We start from the raw sequence: 23,391 nt of genomic DNA on the forward strand, positions 1-23,391 counted from the left end.
TCTGGGTCGACCAGGCCCACCTCAGTCTGAGGCCCTGGTTTCACTGGCTTCCGCAATAGTTTCCGCGAGATTCCGGGGCTCGATTAGGCCCATAGCGTGGCACCTGCTAGAGCTAAGGGAGCAAGAGCTGTAGCCCGCAAACAGCCGTTTTACTGGCTCCGCCCACACGCCCTCCCTGCCTGCTCTGCGGCCCCACCCCTCATCCACTGCCTGAGCACCTCTGTCAGATTCCCGGGGCAGGCCCCGCCCCCTCTTCTTCCCCACGTCCGCTGCTGCAGCTCAGAAGCGTCAGGGCCAGAAGCTCTACTTCCGGGTTCCCCTGCTGCGACGCTGCGGGATGACGTCATCACCCCGGCCCCGGAAGTGGAACTCGAAATTGGCAGCGGCGCCGTGATTCGCGGAGGGGAAACAGGCAGCGAGGAGCTGTGGCGCGTCTCCCGGTAACGGCGCCTCGCCTCGCCCCGCCCGGCTCCTCTGGGAAAAGGGGCACCAGGTACGTGGTGCTCCGCCGTGGGGAACGTGGTCTTGCTGCGTTTCCGCGCTGTTGCTGGAGCGACAGACAGACAGAGACAGACAGACATCCTCCTCCTCCTGCAGCTGACAGCAACTCCCCTCCCGTCCCTGGGGCACCCGGTGCGCAGCCTTGAGCCACGGTGCCCAGGGGGCGCTGATCGTGCTCCTCCCGCCTGGCAGTGTTCAGTGTCTAGGGGCACCCGTCACCAGGGAGTGAGAGAGCCCCTGTCGCAGCCTGCCCTGAGGAGTCGAGCATCAGCTCCCTCCGCTGCACTACAGCCGGCGCCCCTGCGTGTCACAGTGGGGGGGCCCTTTCTTCCCTCCCTCCCTCCCTCCCTGCAGCGCAAGCCCTACTGGCAGCTGCCAGCCCGCCTCGTCCCCTCTTCCCCCGGTGTCACATTGGTCAGAGAGGGCCCGAATTCCCGTCTCCCTCCCCGCACACCCGCGTGGTCACATTGCTCCTCGCCCCCGAGGCTTCCTGCACCGGTAAATAGCACTCTGCCAAATTCAGGGACCATTTTGGTCAATTTCATTGTCATAGGATTTTTGAAGTTGTAAATGTCATGGTTTCAGATGTTTAAATTTGAACTTTCACCCTGTTGTAACTGGGGGGGGGGGAGGTGTTGCATGGGCGTCCTGACCCAAAAGGAGATCATTGGGGGGGGGGGGAGGAGTGTCGCAAAGCTACTTAGGGGATCATGGTATTGCCACCCTTACTTCTGTACAGCTACCTTATGAGCTGCGTGGTTGGAGGGCAGCTGCTGGCTGGGCACACAGCTCTCAAGGCAGGGCTACCAGTAGCAGCAGCACAGAAGTGGCCACCCTGGCTCTAGGCCCAGTGCTCAGGAGTTAGAGGCTTTGGGCTGGCTGTATGTGTGTATGCGGGGGGTGACCACGGAACTCCCTTGACCACAGGGCCATGGGTGGTTGCCCACTCACCCACCTGTAAGGCCAGCCTTGTTTCCTTCCTGTCCCTTCGCGATGTTCCCTCATCCTCATACCATCCTCACTTCTGCGCTGGTGGCTGCACTGCCTTCAGAGCTGGGCTCCCGGCTAGCAGACTGCTCTCCAGCTACCCAATTCTATGAAATCTGGTCTCCTCTACAATAGCCAGATTTCAAGGGGAAGACCAGATTTCATGGTCTGTGATGCATTTTTCATAGGGAAGGTCACAGTAGCCAGAGATTTCCCAGAGTGGTCGAATGTCTAAGTGTCAAACTTACTCGAAGGAAAGGGCCAAAGCTCCTGAAATGATATGTCCTTGGCCTGTATGTGCCCCTCAGATTTCCCCAGATGATGGGAGGCTTATTATTTGTTGTTTACATTGTGGTAGTGCCTAGGGACCGGAGTCCTGTTGTGCTAGTCATTGTCATCTAGTCCTCTAGTCATCTAGACCTAGTCTCTGCCCTGAAGACTTTGATTTGATTTGAGTTTGTACAGAGATTAAGGATAGAATTATGATCCTTACATGGTAGCTATAGAAATGGGGCCTGACATTGCAAACCCTTAAGAATGTGAGCAATTTTCTTCATGTGAGTAAAATGCTATTAGTTTGTAGGGGACTACTCACGTTCTTAAGCATTTGCAAGATTGAATTTTTTGTAAAGGTACCACTGTATTAAAGCAATTTCAGTTTGTGAGGAAAAATTAATGATAGGTAGTGCTTCAGCACAGGATCTTTCTGCTCTTACATGTTAATTTAAATAATTGCCCATATGCATCGAACAGTTATGCAGTTAAAGTTTGGAAAATGGTGTTCTCAAAATGTTGTTTTTGGACTTAGGCTTTGTCTTCAAACAAAAATTGCTTTAACTATACCAGTGTACTTAAAACCACTTCCCATCCTCCTCCCTGCCCCCAGCATGGATATTATTATACCAGTGTAAATGTGCTCTGTACTGTTATATCTGTTCCCATATGGGAAGGAAAATGAGCTATACTGGTGTAAATCACATACCATTATAGCTGCATCCACTTGAGAGGTTGTACTAGTTTAACTTGTACTGGTTTATATTGGTAAAAAAAATCTTACCCCTAACTGACATACCTGTACAAAAACTGTGTAGACCAGGCCTTAAGAGTTAACATTCATTTGAGGTGAGTGGAAACAATTAACAACTTACAGAACTATTTAGTCTGCAGACTCAGGAAGATGACCCAGCTTCAGTTTTCCATTGATTTATCCTTAGTTCATGTATGCAAGATTTTCTTCACAACCATAAGATCTAGAGACTACTTTTTTTAAGCATCTTAGATTCTGTGGAATGAGTTTGTTATTGTCATATCTGGGTCTGTTATTTGACATTACTGGACATCTCTGCTCTTTCCCATTCAGACAGAGTAAAAAATGTCATGCCCCAATCCTGGATAGAGAAGATGCGCAGATCCTCTCCTCCACCCATGGAGGAGTAACAATGGCTCAACTCCCTTCTTTACCTACAGAACTGAAATCGGAGTGCCAGAGCCTACCCTCACACAAAGCGAGAATCACAATGGCCAGGGTCTCCCCTGTCTTTGTTTCTCTTTCTCTCTCAAGAGAATCACAATTGCCAGTGCCTCTCCCTGAGAGTAATACTGATTATTGTTTTCTCTTCTTCCTCCCCATTGAGTAATATGAATCATTACATCAATGCTGCTTCATTGCTCTCCCTGATGATAGTAATAATGATAATTTCTTATTCCCCTGGTGAATTATTGCCAATCCCTTCTACCCCCTACCAGTAAATATTGGCCTTTGCCTTCCTCCAGTGCAACTTCTTCCCCTCCCCAGAGAGTAATAATAGCTATTGTCCTTTCTTCCCTTCGGAGTAATATTTGTCAGTATTAATGGTTATTGTTCCCTCTCCCCCAAAGGAGTAATAATGACAATGCCTCTTCCACATGGAGAGGTTTTTAATGGCAAATGTTACTTTCTTCACTCCAACCCCTATAGTAACTGTAGGTTTGTATTGCAGTTTAATGCTTTGTAAATATATGCTTTTATACATTGATTAAATAAATACGGTCACAGTATACCTGGGAGGTAATTTGAGTTAATGTGTGTTTTTTCCTTAACTTCAGAAAGAAGTACCAGGTGTATCCCTCTGAAGCCTTGCTGTGTTAGAGGGTTGCACTTGTATCTTTTTTTAGTGCAGTGTGTCCTCACTAACCATCCTATTTCAAAATGTCTACACAAAATGTTCCAGCTACTGTTGCAATAACTGTATTGTGCGTTCGTGTCATGCAGTTTGAATCTCAGGTCCCTGAAGCAGGGATTTTTAGAAGTAGTTAGCCACATTTTGAAAGATGATGTATTATTTTTCTCAAAATATAAAGTATGAAATAACATTTCTTATTGCACATGTTATTTTATATTTTGAAAAAATTACTTGGCGGTTGTATTGTTTATAAAATAGAAAATTCATAAGCATAAAATAAACACACAAACTGTGGTAACTTGAAACAAGAATGTAACCAAGGAAGTGCAGGAGACACCGGACATTGCACACTGGTTGACAAAGGGATTGCAGGAGCAGTGTGGAATTGTGCTGGGAGCACCAACAGCAATTGGGAAGCTATAACACCAGTACTTTTAGTTTAAATTAGCCCCGCCAATGGTACAGTGGCCTGATGCAAGATATGATAGTGACAAACTTTGCTTTGAACAGCCACAGTTGTAGTGGTGCATCTTTCTAAATTTTTTTCTCTTCACTTTTTAGTCTCTCCCTCATGCCCTGCCTCTTAAACTGCTGTTCTTCACAGTAAAAAATAAAACTAGCAGAACTTCTCTTTCACTTTCCTGCTGACTGGCAAAGGAACAGTAGTTTTAAACTTATGCAAGTCACATCAGTGTAATTGCTGTTCTGCTATTGGTATACTGTATAGGAGCTGCAGAGGTACCAAGCTGCTGCTGCTAGGCATTACTTTGATACTTCCATGCATAGCTGTTCCACAGCAGGAGTGGTGATACAACTTATTGGATTCATTTTCTTTTCTTTTCTTTTTTTTTTTTTTATTTTTTTATTTTTGCAAGCTGTTTGTTCTCTTTGTTCAGCAGAAAAGTAAAAGGACAATGGCAGTTTCACTTAATGGTTGCTGGGGCCTTCTTAACCAAGGATTGGCTATTGGGGAAATACAGTTTTGCAAGACTTGATCCTTATGTGTTAGTTAACTTTTATGTAGGTTATAAAGTGAACATTACAAGAAATGTACTTGGAGGATTGGACAACCTAAGACAGTGGAAATTACAACAGAAAGCCTTATCTAGGTTGCTGGTCTCTTCCACTATAAAAAATTATTACTGTGTGATATCTATTTGGCCTTTCTGAAATGGACTAGTAACATCAACTAGGAACTGGATTAGGTTGAAATGTGTCCTCACATGAACAGCTATTAAAGGTGGTAGTCTCAGCAGAGAAGCCAAGGACTGAATAGATGTTGAAAACCATCTACCTTTTCACATTAGAGGTGGTATCTCCAGTTCAGGTTAGCAGTATACTGATAAATCAGTATAGGGAAGCTTATTGGTCACTGCTCATAGTTTACCTGTGAAAAAATAAGGGGACTTCAATCTCTGTGAAAGTTATCCTACTACCTTTCATTATTATTAAATTCCTAACAAAAGAAATGTTAAGTTGCTGTTTCTGGAAAAGGGATAAGGACTGAACATAATGAACAAACCTTCAACTTATGTAGATGCATTGAGGGTAGTAGTGCTATAGTAAAGACTGAGAAAGAGTTTCTGTTGTACTCTGTAGCCCCTTCTGTATTTTTCTTTTTCCTAATGTTTTAATGCCTTTTCTGTTAAGACTCTGCTACTTTTCTTAATTTTTTGCGTGGTAGTTAAATAACAATTTAATAAGTGCCTTGGTAATATAGTATGTAGGTAGGTAAAATACTCCCTTTCTTACTCTACTTTTAACTACTGGAATCTTTCTCTAATATTCTGGTATCTGTACTTTAATCACCGCCCTAATCACCTAAAGTGTGGGTTATAATGCCCTAAATTGCTTAGAACTTGCTTACGCGGGGATCTGTGTCTCTGTGCCATACTGCTGCAAGTGTGATTAGCCCAGGTGCTCATTCTGGAGCCCTCTTGGTTGAAAAGGGAGAGAACTATTCTCAGGGTGTTGTCAGTCTCCATGACTTTGGAAGGTACTTCCTCCTTAAAATAGCCCTTTAAGTCTATTTTTTTAGACCTTTTGGGAGACACAGTACTCATCTTCCCTCATAAGTTTTTTGTCTGCCTATTTTCTTGGTTACTTTCTACTAAGGAGTTTGAGGTAAAATTTCTGGTTTTGTGTTAAGGATTGCATTTAAATATTTGTCAAGGGCTTCTAGATCTTGTGTTGAGGTACCTTGTACTGTTTTGCACAAATCAAAAAAATTGTCACAGAGAAATGGTCATTCTTTTAGGTATCTTGTACCAGTTCCATGGAAGACTTTGAAGACCTAGGATCGTTACTTTGAATTTGGGGAATATTCTATGGGGTGTGTGTAGAATATTTGAGTGATGAGTTGTTGGTGACTGCTGCTGAAGAGCTTTTTAAAAATTACCCATTTTATTATTCTTCAAAGTAAAGCACCAACAAACCAAGAATTGAGTGGTAAATAAATAGGTGGTAGTTTTTGTTTGTTTGTTTTTAGTTTTATTTTTGTTTGGTGTGTTTTTCTTTTTTGAATCCTATTCTAGAACATGTTGGTTGATACTGACCATTAAAGCACTTGCTTTTGAAATGTATTGCTACTCTGTGAAATTTGCTATATGTCCAATGGAAAAAAGACACTTTTTTGTATAAACAAATGTGACCTTAAATTCTATCTACTTAATTTGAGAGTCAGTGTCATTACTTTGAATAGAACAAAATTCAAGAAGTATGTTTTTAAAAAAGGATTAGATGTGGTCATTTTGCATTCAAATTGTTCCCTTTGTACTAACTTCTAATATGAATAACCTTTTCTAATCTAGTGACTATTAGATTTAATTACTTTTTCTTAATACATTTTCTTTTAAAATATATTTTAAAGTGAAAGGTGCCAGATGAACAGCCATGGAAATGAAGTATCCTCTTTAATCACACAATAAGTATGTACTGGCAATGCAAGCTTCTCTGTACTGTTCTAATGTGACACAACCTGTTGAGAGGTGAAAGGTTAGTTCAATCCTTATTTATTTTTTGATCTTTCTGTTAAATCTACCAACAAAGGTGCCAGTTAGTGCCAGTTTTGATACTGATTTTTGTGTTGTAACCAGCTATTCTCCAGGACATAAATGAGACCAGCAAGTTATTTCACATAGGCCACTGACCAGCTCTCAGCAGATAATGAACTCAGTCTCTTACTTTTTTGAGTTCAGTCTAAGGACTGCAGCCTAATCGAATACTGCATGTATGGAATACTGGTCACCCTATCTCAGAAAGGATATTGCAGAATTAGAGGGAGTTCAGAGAAGAGTGATGAGAATGAATGGGTCAAGCAAAAACTCACATAGAGACTTAAAAGATTGCAGTTGTTTACCTTATAAAGAAGACAAATTTGACGGGAGTCATAAAAATATAATGAATGATATGGAGAAGGTAGACACAACACAAGGATAAAGAGACATTAAAATAAATTAAAGGTGGTAAATTCAAAACGGATAAAAGGTTTCCCCACCCCTTCAAAATGCATAATGAAACTGGAATTTATTGCCACAAGATATTGATGAGGCGAAATGTTTAGCAAAATTCAAAAAGGATTGAACTTTTATGTGGATAATAAGAATATATAGAGTTTTTTTAAAATGGTTGCTAACATCAATTTTAGAAGATTGGTTTAAACCCTGAAGCATAAGGTTTACCATATCTCCAGATGTAAGGGATTAGGAGGAGACCTAATGTGGGATGCAGATTATATTGCATCTGCCTAAATTGAGATTTTGGGCACCTTCCTTGTTGTTGCATAAGTTCAGGTGCTCCATAATATCCACCATGAAAGCAACATCTTGAAGCCATTAATTGTCCTGTAATTCAGTGACATCTTTCCCTTTCTGATCGATGAAAAGTTGTATCTCACCACATAATTCAAAAAATACTTCAACACAGCTCCCCAGTTTAGCCACCAAACTTCATAGTATGATATGGCAGTGGCATTCATCATGGACTTTCTTCCAACAGCTGGCTGAACTGCCAGTGGTTGAGACCTCTAGCTTGGATAAAATTTACAGTTTTAACAACCACATCCATGATTCATTTTTAAAGTTTTACTACAGAGAGCTTCCTGAAGTAAAATGTAGTGAAAACTGCTAAACTGCTCGTTATGCTTGATAGTTTGCAATTTAGCCTTCAATTTTGTCACAATTCCAGTTTCTTTGCACACCATTGAGAGTGCCCCATCTGTGGCCAGACTCTCAGCTGTTGTACAATCCACATCCAGTTTGTTCAGAGCCTCCTCAGAGTTGTTGAAGAGGTCATTTGCTATTTTTGTGTGTCTCACTGGCATCAGTTCTACAGGCTCCTCTGTTACGTATATGTTCTTATCAATTCCATGAAGGAACACTGATAGCTGAGAAATATCACTTACATCTGTGCTTTCATCAGTTGCAATTGAAAAATCAGCAAAGGACTTTGCTTTGTCCTGAGTTGACTATTCAAATTCTCTGCTAAATCTTTGATTCTGTCAGCAATTGTGTTTCTTGAGAGGCTGATATTTGCAGAAGGTTGCTGGCTTATCTGGACAAATTATTTCTGCAGCTTTTAGCATGCATTTCTGCAAAAGTTTTCTCTCAGAAAATGGTTTCAAAGACACAGCTATTTCATGAGCAGTTGCATAGCTTGCCTTAACAGTAGCATCACGTACCTGATGAGCATTCATAAACACTGCTTTTTCAATGATTCTGCTAATTCAAAGCAATTATCTTTGCGAACTTGCTGTGTACTTATCATATTTCTCACTGTCATTTATTTCATAGTGTCTTAGAATGTTGTATTCTTTTACCAAGGCTACCTGTTGCCTACAAATCAACCATGTGGGTTTTCCATTCATGTTCAGAAAGAAATATGAATTTCTCTTGAAATGCACAACACTCTTGATCTACCTTTTCTCTTCTTGAATAAAGACATGATGGCCACTTGTCACAAGTTAAATAAAGAAATGAAGGAAAGGGTAGAAGGAAGGATATCCCCTTTCTTTGCTTTGTTTTTAATTTTTTATTTAAAGGGAAGTATGCTGGTCTATCAGTCACAATAGGCATTCATCCTTTGATTTATTTGAAGTTTCCTTTTCTTTGACTTGCCACGTTGGGGTATCTACTCTCATGGTGTGGGTTAGTGTTCTTCAGTGCCATTTCTCCTCACCCAGACACGTACCAGATTTGTGCCTCTTCAATGCCTCTTAAACATGACCAAGTAGTTCTGCACCTGTACACAAGGTTTTGCTGGATGTTGCTATGGAGTCTGGTGTGCGACGTATGGGGGTGTGATCTGTTGAGTCCACCAGTGCACTGTAATTCCCCCATGTGGACCCTTCTGGCATGCCCTCGATGTTTCTTAGTGCACATTGATGCAAACCTGTTTGAAACAGGGTTATATCAATGCACACTAGCAAGGTCTACACGGGGCGTTGGAGCCCAACACACTGATGTGCTTTACAAATTACGCCCACTTATTGCAGACTCTGAAGACATGTAGACAAGCCTGAAGAGTCCTGGCAAGTTCACGGCAGTGGTGTCATACATTTGACACTGCTTTAGAGGATGGCATATTACATGTGCACACTTTAGAACTGTATTCTGTGTACTAGTAGCTACTGGGAGGTGACATGGTCTCACACTTGAACTGATCTGATTTTTCTTCTGGAGAAAGTTAATGGTGTATCTAAGCTATCATGGTTTTTCTATTGTACCCATGACTGTAATGGCTAATCATATCTAATATAGATTGTAGGAAGCCAGACAAATATTAACGTGTTATTTTATGGTGCTTTACTTTTGATAATGCCTTTAACCCATGGACTTTATTGATTGTGTTATGGCTCCCCTCTGTGTCATAGATATTTTACTCTTCAAAGGAACTAACCCATCCCTAGGATGGAATGCAATTATGGTAAAAGCATATAATATGCATCAGGGAAGAAAGTAAAGTCTATGACATCCATTTTGAAACTGAAGGAAGCATATAGATAGGCAGAAGATAATTATCTACATTGAACTTTGGAGATGGAATTTAGGGTTATCATCATTGACAAAGAAAAAGACACATTTCTTTTTTTTTTTTCTTTTGTTTTTTCTTTTGTCTTCCTGATCAAATATGAAGAAAAAAAGATAAACTTTGTATGATTTCAGATAACATAACATATTCCACTTTATTTGAAAGATTCATCTTTTTTGAGTGGCCATAAAGGCCATCTATCTAGTAAGAATTCTAACTCATGCTGTAGAATAAAATCATTTTTGCTACGTAGTAAGTATTCTATTTTGTACAGTAGAAAAAATCATTTCATAAATAAAATACTACAGCGTTTTATATGAATTAGTAGAATTTAAACATAACAGGCCAGATCCTTCCCTCTACTTCTGTGAACAAATGGGACTCCCCATTTTCACATCTCCTCCAGCCACATCTTTGCCGTGTTTTCCTCCTGTTTTCTCAAACTCACTGGAAGCTCCTCCACAGGCATCTAATCTGTGGCTTGGGAGGGGACAGAGATTATGGATGGGTCATTTCTGTCATGGTGCCACTTTCCTTGCTCTCCCTCACAACCCTGAGGCAGATGCCTTAGATAATGTGGACTAATTTAGTATTCATTTAGTATTTAATATTTGTCTTGTATAGTCCAGTGTGCAGAGAAATGCCTATCCTTGATCGAGGGAGCTAAGGACAGTGGCTGACAGTAAAGCAATGAGAGAATGCCTTTGAGCTACAAAGAGGATATCACAGGACCTAAGATTGTCATGATCACAGTAGAGATAAGATTCACAGCTTTAGGAGGTGAACCCTTTGACATTTATTCCATAGCATGTGAGGACAGCTAACCTCACTCCTTCTCCCCTTCCTCACACTCCTAAGAAAGCTCAATGGTAACTCTCCAAATGTGAGGTAGGGAACTAGAAATTTAACCTTGTGCATTTTTTTCTATGTAATGGATTTTCTGGCTCAAGGGATAAGTTAATATTACTACATAGTTTGGCTAGCATGATCATGTGGAGACCAAATAGTTATGAAACTTGTATTCCTAAGCAACTATTTGTTTTTTCGTCTCTGAGAAGGGAGAATTGATGACCACCAATCTTAAAGGAGGTGGTGGGTTTCAGTACCTTAGAATATTGATACTTGATACAGTTGAATGGAGGTAATTGTGTGGAGAAACGCATTTCATAAATGAAGAAGTGAGCATAGTCCTTCAATACCCTTAAAAGTTACTAGATAAATCTGGCAGCACAGGGTTTCATGTTTGCTGTCTCAGTGATCCTAGATCAACTGTGCTCAGTTTATAAATCAGAGATTTTTTGTTTGTTTGTTTGTATTTGACATCCCTACACATTCATTTAGGGATCTGAAAATCATACTGGATTCTTTCCTCCATACATCACTTGTAATTAAGATTCTTCAGGCCAGATTAGTAACACCTGTGCAATCCTGTTGTCTTCTGTTAAATTGCACAGGTGAATTGGTTGGTGCTAAAATATAATTTAGCTCCTCTCTTTCAGCTGTGTTGATTGTGCAGCGCTAACAAAAATAAAAAGGAGTATAACTTTATTTTAGTCAATAAAATAAGGAAGTATGTATCTGAAAACACACACAGCAGCACTGTTGAGTAAGAAGGTGCCAACTTTATATAGTCATTTTTCAGAGTATATCTCCACTTCAAGGGATGGTGGGAGAAGGTGAACAATGAAAACTGACAAAACCAACAGTATTCCTTTGTTTTGATATCAGTCTAAGTAGTTATATATAGCCCCATCACCATTGTATATGAACCGCTGACAAACACTCTCTCAGGCATCTCACTCTGTGATAGATAAATATTTTCCTCATTTTATATATGAGTTGAGGCACAGAGATATTGTGGTTTAGCCGAAGTCAAACATTTCAGCCAAAATGGTTCAGCTGTTTCTGAGAACAAAGCTAGGGAAAAATATTTTGTTCATGTTAAAAAATTCTAGCAGCATAGATATATAAAATGCTCTAGCTCCAACCATGAACTTGAAATTCTCAAGAAAATGGTCTGTGTTAGTCATGTGCCTTTTGCCATCCCAGAGAAAATCCACCTAAATTTGGCCAATTTATAAGTCTTTGTTAAATCAGTTTGCGCATTGATCAATAGAGATTCCAAATCTGAGCCAAAGATTCCATCTTTGCTGAGCATGCACAAGCCTCTCATTGCTCCTAGTTCTGACCAGATGTACATGCATCATTCCACAGAGCAACTGAGTATGTGTCCTCCAGCCTAGAGTTAAGGGGTGAAGACAGACTTTCCTTGTAATGTCTGCTCCTATCTACTCTGGGGCAAGCTAGGGGCCAGGCACTGGAACTGAGAACAGGGAATCTGTCTCCTGTGCTCTCAGTGATGCCCCCTGCTGTCACCAAGGCAGTGTGGAGGCGGAAGCTATCTGATTCAAATGTATGAGGGAACAGAAGCCAGATTGAGGGGTGGATAGGGAGTCTGCTGGGACTGGAAATGGGGAGAGAAATTGGGATTGGGACTAACTGGGCAAGGAGAAGGATGAGAGGCTGGTAGTGAGGAAGGAGATGTCCCATATTGAACAATGAGAAAACAAAATACTGAATATTAAGTAAGCACTATCCATACCAGGCATGGAATGAGCAGAGGTCCTGAGGAAGAAATGTATGTGATCATATAATTAAAGACTATCTTATTGCATACACACAAGTAGGATAAATTAAGATTACAGTGGCATCCTTAATTCTGGCATGTAGTAACTTTTGAATGTTTGACTTTGCAACTTTAATAGTGTTCTTTTAATGTGTATCACACACACATTATATGACCGTGCATAGCTGATATATAGAAAGAGTAGGTACACTTATTAATAATTTGTGTGCTATACACACACACACACAGGGGTTTTATGTGTGTGGGGGATTCGCTATACTTAAGGTGAAAATTGTCAGGAGAACCAATAATATGACCAGTGTCGCCAAATCTCACTCTGTCTTGGGGTGGTTTTGGTCCTGATTGTGGGAAGTCTTGTGATGACGTGAAAAGCTCTGGTTGTGCCAGCCAGGGAAACAAAATCATAGAGAGAGAGAGAGTGCCTTCCGCAATGCCCTCTAGCCCTGGACGTGCATTAAATTGCAAGCTCAGAGACCATGAGTTCTATTACCTGCTCATCCACTGACTGCTATTAACACTTCTGTGCACTTCACATCTTAATATGAACCAAGATCTCATACCTTGAGAGGTAAGTAAGCTATATAAAAGTGTTGTGTGTCTGATATATAGATGTGATACATTGCAGAATCCAATGATAAATTCATTTATTTTGCATCTTTGACCTAGCTGCTTGCTGTCTGCCCACTAATTCTCCCTTCCAGTACTCATTCTAAACTTCCGAACAGCTTCAAATAGATTTAAAAAAAACCCAACTTACTACAGAAAATGTTTCCTGCTTTCCCCCAAGATGTGGAGTTCTCACCTTAAACTTACAGCAGCTTGAGGCAATATGCAGTGCATTTTATGACCTGCAGAGGCAGAAATGGGAGCCTTATGTCATCAGAAAGGAAGAATTTCTAGTTCCTCAACTGAACCCTACAAAACTGTGGGATACTGAGCTTTAAAGTTGGGATGCTTTTATGTACAGAAAAATCACTTTAGGTCATTTTTACAGGTTACATTTCCAGGTTACATTTCCATTTTAATTTTTCTCTCATTCTAAGGCATATACAATAGGACTTATGGTAACTAAAGTACCTGGCTTTCCAAATGCAAGAATACAAAAAGTAATGCCAATAAAGATAGTTTTTGTAACATGAGTGTCATATAGGGCTTGATATGATATAAAGATTTTATGAACACTCATTTAAGATCACCTTCACAACTCACTTGTGACATAACTAATGTCCATTAAAATAATTTTAGCACAATCACAAAGTCCATGTTTTGGCAATAATAGCTTCGGTATTTTGAGTTGCAACTTCTCCCTAGAAGATCTAAAATAAAAATAGTTTGATAAACCTTTTTTATGTGACATAAAGTATTAATGTACAGTTTAATGTAAAGTACTATTTTACTTGTGTAGTTTAGAATTTAATTTATTGGGTTGTGCCCAAGAAGTGTGGGTATCGTTAAAATTGTGTTTGTGTGTGTAAGCTGTTTGGCTGTCTCACCAACCCAGAAAAGAATCAGTGCCACACTTGAGTTTGGTTTCAGATCCTTCCCTAAGGGCTTAATTTATTGGTCAGATGCAAAAAAAACCTTAGGAGCTACACAAAAACAATTCCATTGACCAAAGCACGCTGCAATCCCCAGAGGTCTTTTCCCTGGCCTACCTCAGTGCTGGAAGGAGAACATATCCTTCAATCCCTTGCTGGGTCATGTCACAGGCAGGTAGCCCTTAATTCTTTCCTGGTTATTTCACTCTGTCAGATGTTAATTAATCGGGTAAGAGTGAAGTTATAACTTGTGACGGGTTGACATTTAAAAAGTTCTGAAGCTTTGTTCAGTTAAGCCTTCATACCATGTCATCTGTTTGACCCTCTGATTCTTTCCCTTACCTTTTTGTCTGAGAAGCTATCACCCAGTCCCATTTCAAGAAGCAGTTTGAGCCATCCTTTACCTTGTGGTATCCCTTTGCAGCTTGTACAACTAGAGAGTCTCATCCATAGATCATTGAATCAATGGACGTCATTATATTGAGTTTGTTGGGCTTTGGATCTGGCTGCTCAGAATCACTATCCCTTTCTATAGGCAGAAAGGGATCCTGATCGCCTTACAAGCATGGATCATCTGTGAGATTCAAGTTATGAAGTTGCAGAAAAAGTTACAGAGGGCCTCTCACTTTGAAAGGAGTGATATGAGTGAAGTCAAGTGGAGGATTTATTAGGTCCTTACACCTACCTGCTTCCATCAACTTGAGGGTGAGAGGCATTGCAGGAATTCATTCTCCCCCACCCTCCTACCACCAAAGGTACACTTGCCACAGCATGTAGGGTGTGTGTAGCTACAGGCTGCAGTAAAAAGCAGGCTGTGTTCACACTCACTACAGCAGGGGTTCTCAAACTTTTTTTGCTGGGACCCCCCTTTGAAAATATTGCAGGCTGTGACAACCCCCCCCCCCCCCAAAAAAAAAAAAAAAAGGTGATAACTCCCTCCATGCCATACCATCCTTACAACTTGCGACCCCTCCTCTTCCCCCCCCCCCCATAATAATCTCAAGACCCTCTGAGGGGTCATGACGCCCAGTTTGAGAACCCCTTCACTACAGTGTGTAACTACACATGGCCGTGAAAGCTCCACTGGAAGAAGGCAACAGCTCCCCACTGCTGGAGCCTTTCATTGTGGTGTGGAAAGAGAGGCTCTGGCAGGGGACAGCCTTTCCTCACTGCCTTCATGTTGCCAGAGTCTTTCACTGCACCAGGGAAAGACTGGCAGCTGGGAGGCAACGGAACTCCAAGATGTTAAACATAGCAGTGTAGACATGGGAGGCACTGGTTGGGTACATAGCGAGCCGGATGGGTATATATCTTAGGGTTCAGGTCTGTAGAGTTCTCTATTCTACTCTACTTGCCTAAGCAATACCTCATCATCTACTTTGCTATGTCCTATGCTAGCTGGGTGTTCAGTGTCTGTACTGTATAAACTGCCATATGTGTTGACGCACCCTAAGAGGATCAGTTACCAGAGGGGGAATTTGGCCTCTGGGTTGCCCCCATATAGATCACCTGCAAACAGAAAAGGAATAGGTGGCCCTCAAGGAGGACCCTGCTTCAGGAGAGGGCAATTCTGTTCCTTTATAAGAGCCTTGTCCTTGTGACTGGAGAAAGTAATAGGGTACTTTCAGTAAGCAGTCAGAGTGGGGAAAGGAGACTTACTATACCATGCTAGAGATTTGAAAGGAGAAAGTTTGTCCAGTATCTTTTGTTCGTTTGTTTTTTCTTTTCCTGAACTATTTCATCCATCCTGAAAAGTAATAACCTAATTTTCCTAAACTGGGTACTAGTTAATTACAATTTTAAGGGTTTTATTACACTTATTTACTATTAGATTGCTCTTAAAAATAACACAGCAAGGAGTGTGAATACGTTTTATTGTTAGCATTATCATGAGTAATTTTACAGTCTTACACATACATGCATAACAGACCAAAATCATGGGATGCATATCAAACCTTTCCTTTTTCAGATTCAGCAAAATACCAACAGATTCTATCCAAGGATACAGTAAAGAAAATGTTCAGACACTAATATGTGTTATTTAATATAATTTATCATATAACAGTTTTTGCATAGAATTTCCTATAAAATAATATATATCTTAATTGTTTTGATATTTGTTTAAGTTCCTCTTTCTTTGTTCTAGTTTTAGGTACAGCAGTACAGTATATAGGACTCTTATTCATTGTTTTCCGTCTCACTACATTTTTTCATATCCCTTTTTTAAAAATTAATTTTTCCCAGTTTCAGACCACATTTCTTGTACCTCTATTTTTAAAAAGATACTGGGTAAAAATTCCAAAAGTACCTTAGTCCTATTTCCTGAAATGACTTAGGAGCCTAAAATGTCAAGTCGCTTTTGAAAATATTAGTAAAGGCTCTTTTGAGAATTTTACTCTCTGCCTTTCTTTTAAACCCAATTTTTCTCTGTCAGTTTTTTCTTTCAGCATTCATTGTTTTAATAATTTTTGGCCAGGTTCTTCTCTCACAGTGATGTAAATAAAGTTTAACTCTATTTAGGCCAATAAAATTAGACTGGTATAATATTGGTGTGAGAAGAGAATCAGGCCCCATCAAACCCCTGGTCTGTTATACTAATTTTTATTCACTTGCTTTATATGTCTTTAGTAGATCTACTTTTCCTCTCCTTTTTCCCTCCTTCCACATCCTTTTCATAATCTGTTTGCCACATAATAAGTACTAGGAGCATTCTCTCCAAGATTTTGTCTTCTCTCCTTATCAAAACACAAAGGATCTCAGTTAGCTAGAGGAATTTTAGGGGTTAAGGGACAGTACCTTGATAATCTTGAGTCTTCCTCAACTGTTGCCTCTTGTTTCAGTTGAGAACAGCTGATAGGCACAAAGGAGTAGTGAGTTGCTGGATGCACTGTTTCTTGTGCTTCAGATTCTTGCCATATTTCTGGTTGTTTTTTCCTTTTTCTTGCTAATGATGACCAAGTTGATTTTTTTTTTTTTTTTGGATTAGCATTGACTTCAGTTGACACTGCTAACAGTCTTATAGCACTCAGTGTTTCTTTATTTTTTCATTTTTAAATATACTTGTTTACATAAGAGACATTTTCTTGCATACTAATCCTGCAATATCTTACAGATTTTATTGAAATCTGTTTGCTTAATGTTGAAATGTGTGTTGCCCATAATTAAGGCCCTACTTAATTTGCGGTAGTGCAGAAATTACAGATCACGCAATATTAGGCTTCCACTGCAATTTTGTCAGTGGCTGATGGCCGGGGTGACTGGAGTTCCCACTGTCAGCCCCTGTCAGCTGGCAGCTGGGACCCCTGCTGTCAGCCCCAGGCATTAATGACTGCAATATAATTAATATAATTAATATTAATATAATTAATGTCGTATTATCAAAAAAATTGGCAGGAAAAACATAATACTTGAGTCTTTATATTGTTCTAGCAAATTTTTCTTAAACAAATAGGTCTTCTCTGGCTTTTCCAATTGACTGCAATTAATAAAAGTCCATTATTACTTTTCTATGATTTTCCATGCGCAGCTCAGCCGCAATTATTTGACAGTCATCCCGGATTCGAGTAGGGCCTTACCTTTAATACATTTTGCACACCTTTGAATAATCTCGCATTACATTGGACAAAGTACTAATACAGATCCTATTTCTCTCCATTCCACACATCCTATCAACATATATTTTTCTTATGCTAATTTACAAACAAATTTTGAGTTAAATTTATTTTTGTTATGGCCATTTGTGTAGTTTTAGGAAACCAATTGATCAGCTGCTACAGTGATGCATGCAGAATACTACCTAGCTATAGGTAGAACCATAGAACACCAAATAATCCCTATTTTGATTGCATAACTTTTTAGGGTTAATCTCTATATTATAGTAGCATAACACAGTAGATTGCTTGCCTTTCTACTTAAATTACTGTTCTTTATGATCATATGCTGTAAATTTTGTGGTCCTTATTTTACTGTAAAAGTTACCTTCTGGGGCAGCAATCCCTCAGTCAATGTAGAAACCTAAGTTTGTGTCTAGAAATTCAGTCACCACTTAAGAGTTCCAGTGGGGTCAGCACTTAGTCTTTTGCTTTAGCTCTAACTTGAGCATGCTTACTGAAAACAGTTAATCTTTTGCCTGTTTCCTTGCATTCCCCCAACACCCGGAAAAGTTTAAACTGTTTTTGTTAGGCATATTCCATAGATGGCTGGGCCATAGCCTAAAGCAAAAGGAATTTCTTGGGCAGCCCCCTTTATTCAAGATAAGAAACTGAACTACGTGCACTTCAGGTTCTGTAGCACCTTGCTGAACTCAGCCAAATAACAATTCGTGCAAGACTTCACATAATTTAACACATTTTTGCATCTCAGCAGACACTCATCCAAATTGATAGTATGATAGTATGGCATGTTTTCCTCCTACCAGATCAGACTTAACAAGTTTGGGCTGAAATGGTTGGTCCAGAAGTGAGATTTGTTTTTCATTTGATGTTAAGTTTGGAGTGTTTAATTTCATGGCATACTGTTTAAACTCAAGAAGCTATAGAATGCTCTCAATTACTCCTGTCCAATTTCATTGAAGTCATGGATGTAGCTGGTATAACTAAACTTTGTCAGCTAAACTTTGTCCAGTCTCCTTTTAACAGCATGTTAAGAAGAGATTGTCAAGAATGACAAAAGGGGTCTAGGATAGAAAAGTTTACAGTTGCCATCAGGGTCTTTCTTCTGGAGTTAAAGTCCCATGTTAAATCACAAGCAAAAATTAAAATTGAAAGATTCACCGTCATCTTATTTGTGCACACCACTAAACCATCACACACTAGCATGAATTTGGTACCAGTGGCAGTCCCAGCTCAGGATAGAAATAGCAAGGCTGTAGCAGGTCAGGCCATTGGCAGAGTTGTGAGGGAAAGTTTGTACAGGACGTGCCTGTATTATTGTTAACTCGGGCTATTGGTCTAATGCTTGTCATAAGTATTACATTTACATTTCTTAAACTTTATCTAAAATGAGACATATAGATATGAAAGCTATGGAGACCAATATATTTGTCCACTCATAAATAATCATTGTTTCTACCTTCCCATACTGTTTTATGGCTTTTATTTTCACCCCATATGGTAATGCATTTTGGATGCAGCTCCTAGTAGGCCAAAGACTCCTTATTTTTGCAATGAATATAATATAATATGTACAAAAATGAAAGCCAAAGTTTGAAGTAAGTCCTAGTTTGGGATAATTTTAAATAATACAAATCACTTAAATTGCATAATGTTTTATTGTTCAGTAAAACTCTGTGGTATTTGTCTCAGACATTTTCATATCATCATACTATACAAGTGCTGGATACAGTATAATAGAGCTGTGAGGTATTATTCATAGCAGACTTCATAGTGGATTCCCTTCTATGCATGCATCAGATTCAAGGTGATCTGGTGGTGACGTTGAGCGAGCAGATATGTCAAAGTTACCGAGCTAGCTGCACCTCTGTCCTCTTTCTGGGCTCTCTGAGTACACACTCTCAGGAGTTAAACTTCGTGCCTTTACCTATCTTGGGGTGGCATTTTGCAATTCTCTCTCTCTCAGACTGGGACCTGGGTTACAGTTTTCTGTATATCTTCCATCCTTAACCTGCAGGTCTCACTGCAGTGCAAGCACCTGTGATTCTTCCCTTCTGGAGTCTGTAACCCGTGGTGTACAGTGACCAGAAAGTCATGTTAAAACCAGTGTCTTCTTATTTTAACAGTAAAAACAAACAATCAGAGAGAATTTGATTTTAAAACAACAAACAATCTGCATGCATGGCTGTCTTACCTACAGTCCTATCATCCTTTGATGGTGACCCAGGCAAACATAGCTTCTTCAGACATCCCCAGCCAATCCCTTTGTCTCCAACTTGTTTCTCCTGAATAGCTACTGTCTGCCTCTTGAGAGAGGGCCCCTTTTAAACTTCCTGGAGCTCTTTTGTTCTGTGTTTGCAGGTCTTTTTCTGTCCTGGTCAAAATGAGTTTTGTAGGTTGGCTAGAGAAGAAGAAAACCCATTAAAGCTAATAGTTCTGGCATTGCCCCTTAACCCTTAAGTGTTTGCTGATAGGTGACTGTCTCGAGTAATTCTTTTCTTTCCTGACTGTTTTACTAGACAGACTTCTGTTGAGTTAAACCAATATAATAATTCAGAAAACATTCCGTAACCAGGTCAGCATACAGTATTTATAAATTATCACAGGACAGCTCCAAATCCATCACAAAGTAGTATTCAGTTCATCTTAGTCTTCCATTATGGTAGGAAGGGTTTGACAAATGAATCTTGCAGTGCACTCCAAAAGTGTCTATGTTTGGCTCATTCTAAACTCTTACAGTACTTTATAGTGTCAGATCTGTTTTGGTGTGAAGTGTATTACTTAAACTATATACATTAGCAGACTCTAATCCAGGTTTCTCAATCTTTGCTCCCTCAGGCCACAGTATGCTGCTCAGGTCTCCACCTGACTGAAGCATTTTTAAAAGAGATTGGGTGGGAGGGGAACTTCTGTTGGAATAACAAGGTTGCATATTGAAAATATGAGGCTAAAGGATAGATTACTTATTCTTGTTCATTGAGGATTTTACAAAAAACAAGGAAACAACTATAAAATATTCTATACTATATAAAGTATTAATAAAAAACAAAAACACGCCATACAACAACTATATTCTGTAATTTGTTTTGTTGTGATTTTTTTCAGTGTGTGGCCCAGGCACAATATTCAGACCCTGCTCTGAAGACAGAATTATTAATTTTCTTATGGGCTTTTCTATGGTGCTCATCACCATAGTGTCTGAGTGCTTCACAAATGTTAATTAATTTATCTTCACAAAACCCTGTGAAGGGGTGGTATTATTTTACTCATAGAGAGTTAAAGCACAGAGAGATTAAGGTGAAAAGTTTCCACTAATTTTGGGTGTCCATTTTGTGATGACTAGGACTTGATTTTTCAGATACTTATGAAGTGATAAATAATGCTGTTCAAAGCACAAGCCCATTGATTTCAGCTGCAGCTGTGAGTTATTAGCACTTTTGCAAATGGAGCCCATATCTCAAATTGGGCACTCAGTAAAAAGAGGAACACGCAAGTAGTGACCACCTGTGAAAAGTTTGGGTTTAAATACTTGGTTAGCATCACATAGAAATTCCTCAGCAGAGGCAGGGATAGAATTCAGTTCTCCAAGTCAGCCTTAGTTATCAGAGCTTTCTTTCTCTTCCTGCAATCCTCTGCCTCATTCACTACACACCTTCCAACTTCTTTATCAAATGAGGCAGGGATCCTACAGACAACAGCTTCCTTTACTACCCAGTTTTGATTTATCTCCAGAACAGTTCTCTCCTGTGCACTGAATGAGGGAGGAAAAAATAGAAATGTGTGTGTGTGGAGGGGGGAAATGGCATGTAGTCATGTAATTAAGAACTGTATCATAATACATATGCACAAGAATGAGGGCAAATTCAGCCTTAATCCTGTCATTTTCTAACTTTTGGCAGCCTGACTTTGCAACTTAATAATAGTCTGTTAACGTTTTTGTGTGTGTAATTTCCTAGCTTTTTTTAAAGAAAGCAAACTGAAAAAACAAATTACATAATGTGGCATTATATTGACACCAACATGAAAGTGTTGTAACCTCTAGATACACCACACAGACCTTTGCTACTTTAGCTAACAAAGTAACTGATAGAGCTAACAGGCAGTCATCCTTTATATGAGCCAGGACTGGAGGAAGATGAGGCACGCCTTTTGCAGGTGGGTTTCACAGTTATTTACTGACATCAGAGGAATGGTAAGACTTAAAAATCTTGCATTCCATTCCAGGCTTAGAGGAGAATTTTCTTTAGTGCGTACAGATTCTTCTGTCTGTTCTCCCCCAAGGTTGGTTCCTTCTACCCTCTCTTCTTTAACTATCCATGTCTCAGTCCTGTCTCTTCCCCACTCCTGTCTTCTTGTCTCATTCCCATTCTCCTTGCCTGTCCATACCTTGTCACCACTTCTCAGGCTTCTCAGCCCAGTCCCTTTGCCCAGCAAGTCCTAGTTTCCCCCTCCAGGCTGATTGTCCAAGGCCCAGTCTTTCCACCCCACTTCTAGTCTCTCCCCACACCCTATATCCAGTACCAGTCTCTCTTCCCAGCCAGTGCAAAGTTCCTCCCTCCCACCTCAACTCCTTTTCCTCAATGACTGCCCAGCCAGTCACAACTCTCCTCTCAGTCAGCTCCTTGTCACCTGACCTCTTCCCCTTAGACAAATTCCAAGTCTCCTTTTTCAACAAGTAGCAGTCTTCACCTCCCCCAAACTTAATCTCCTTGGCCTATTTAAGCATTTCCTTCTAGCAGCTAACTGGCTCAATTTCTCTCTTCCCTCCTCTCATTTTCCTCCCTGGCTCCCAGTCCTATACTCTCCAGTTTCCACTTTTCTTTCCCAACCTTCCAAGTTCCAATCCTCCCTTCCCTGCCCTGGCTCTTGATACTAGCCTCCCCTTCTCTCCCTGGCTCCCAATTCCAGTCTCCTTGCCCAGGCAGTTCCAGTTTCTTTCTTCCTTCTCCACTTCAGTCCCAGTGTCATCAGACTCCTTGTCCCAGTCTACTTCTTTGCAACCCCTAAGGTCTGGCTTTTGTCCCCTCTGTATTCAAGTCAGATGGCTTTCTCCTCCACACTGCCTACATGCCATCATGGGGGTTATTGAGAGTACAGGAGAGACAGGCTCCCTGCTCTTAATTCCAGGGTCCAGATAAGAATAGTTGTTATACAGGAAGTCCCTCTTTGTCTCTGTAGTAGCCCTGGGCTGGAGCACGCTCAGTTGTTCAGTGGGATAGCACATGCACAGTGTGGTCAGCAACAGGAGCTGTGAGAGACTCAAGCGTGCTCAGTGAGGACAAAATCTTTGCAGATTTTAGCAGTTAAAATCTTTACTGAGCAAGTGTGAACTTCAGTTTTTCAGAGGCTTATAACATGGCCAAATATGGGTGGATTTTCACAAGGATAACAAAAAGCACATCCCTGACACACATCCTCTTGCCAAATTTCAAATCCCTGCTCCAAAGAACTTTTTAAAGAAAAGGTCACCAGAATTTTTCAGTGTGGGTAAAACAACATATTTTTCCCTATTCTCATTCTGGGACACAGCTGAATTGTTTCATCTGAAATTTCCCCCCAAAATTCAGACTGGGGCAGAAATGTAGCATGGAAAATTTCAGCCCCAAAAGTTAAATTTGACAAAATTATAAGCAACTGAAAATATGGCTTTAGAGTAGGAAGTATTGGGTAGCCTCAATAGGCAGTGCTACCAGTCCCATGTATAATTACATTCATAAAAATGTATTAAAGAACATTACGACTGGAAAGTAATGCAAAAGTTAAGAAATGCCAGAAGGTTGCAGTTGTAACCTTAATTTGGCACCCTTGTACATATGAATTATGATGGTCTCTAATTACATAATCACATCATGGGTTTTTTCCCACGGGATCCCTGACTTATTCAATGCATAGACTGGATTGTGCTCACTGAATTAGAA

The 23,391-nt window shown here is 40.2% G+C and overlaps 1 protein-coding gene across 6 annotated transcripts in view; it reads left to right on the plus strand.

Annotated features, from left to right (window-relative positions):
- Window positions 1–359: 359 nt before the first annotated feature.
- ARB2A (ARB2 cotranscriptional regulator A) overlaps window positions 360–23,391 on the plus strand; it is a 351,893-nt gene continuing 328,861 nt past the window's right edge. For all 6 annotated transcript variants that reach the window (XR_010923834.1, XM_067568691.1, XM_067568688.1 and 3 more), the window contains exon 1: window positions 360–493. The gene's annotated coding sequence lies outside the window, so the exon portion shown is untranslated. The remainder of the gene's footprint in view (window positions 494–23,391) is intronic.

The sequence above is a fragment of the Emydura macquarii genome, unplaced genomic scaffold (genome assembly GCF_026122565.2).
Source record: "Emydura macquarii macquarii isolate MOO-44397 ecotype Brisbane River unplaced genomic scaffold, CSIRO-AGI_Emac_v2 contig_2897, whole genome shotgun sequence".
Taxonomy (NCBI): Eukaryota; Metazoa; Chordata; order Testudines; family Chelidae; genus Emydura; species Emydura macquarii.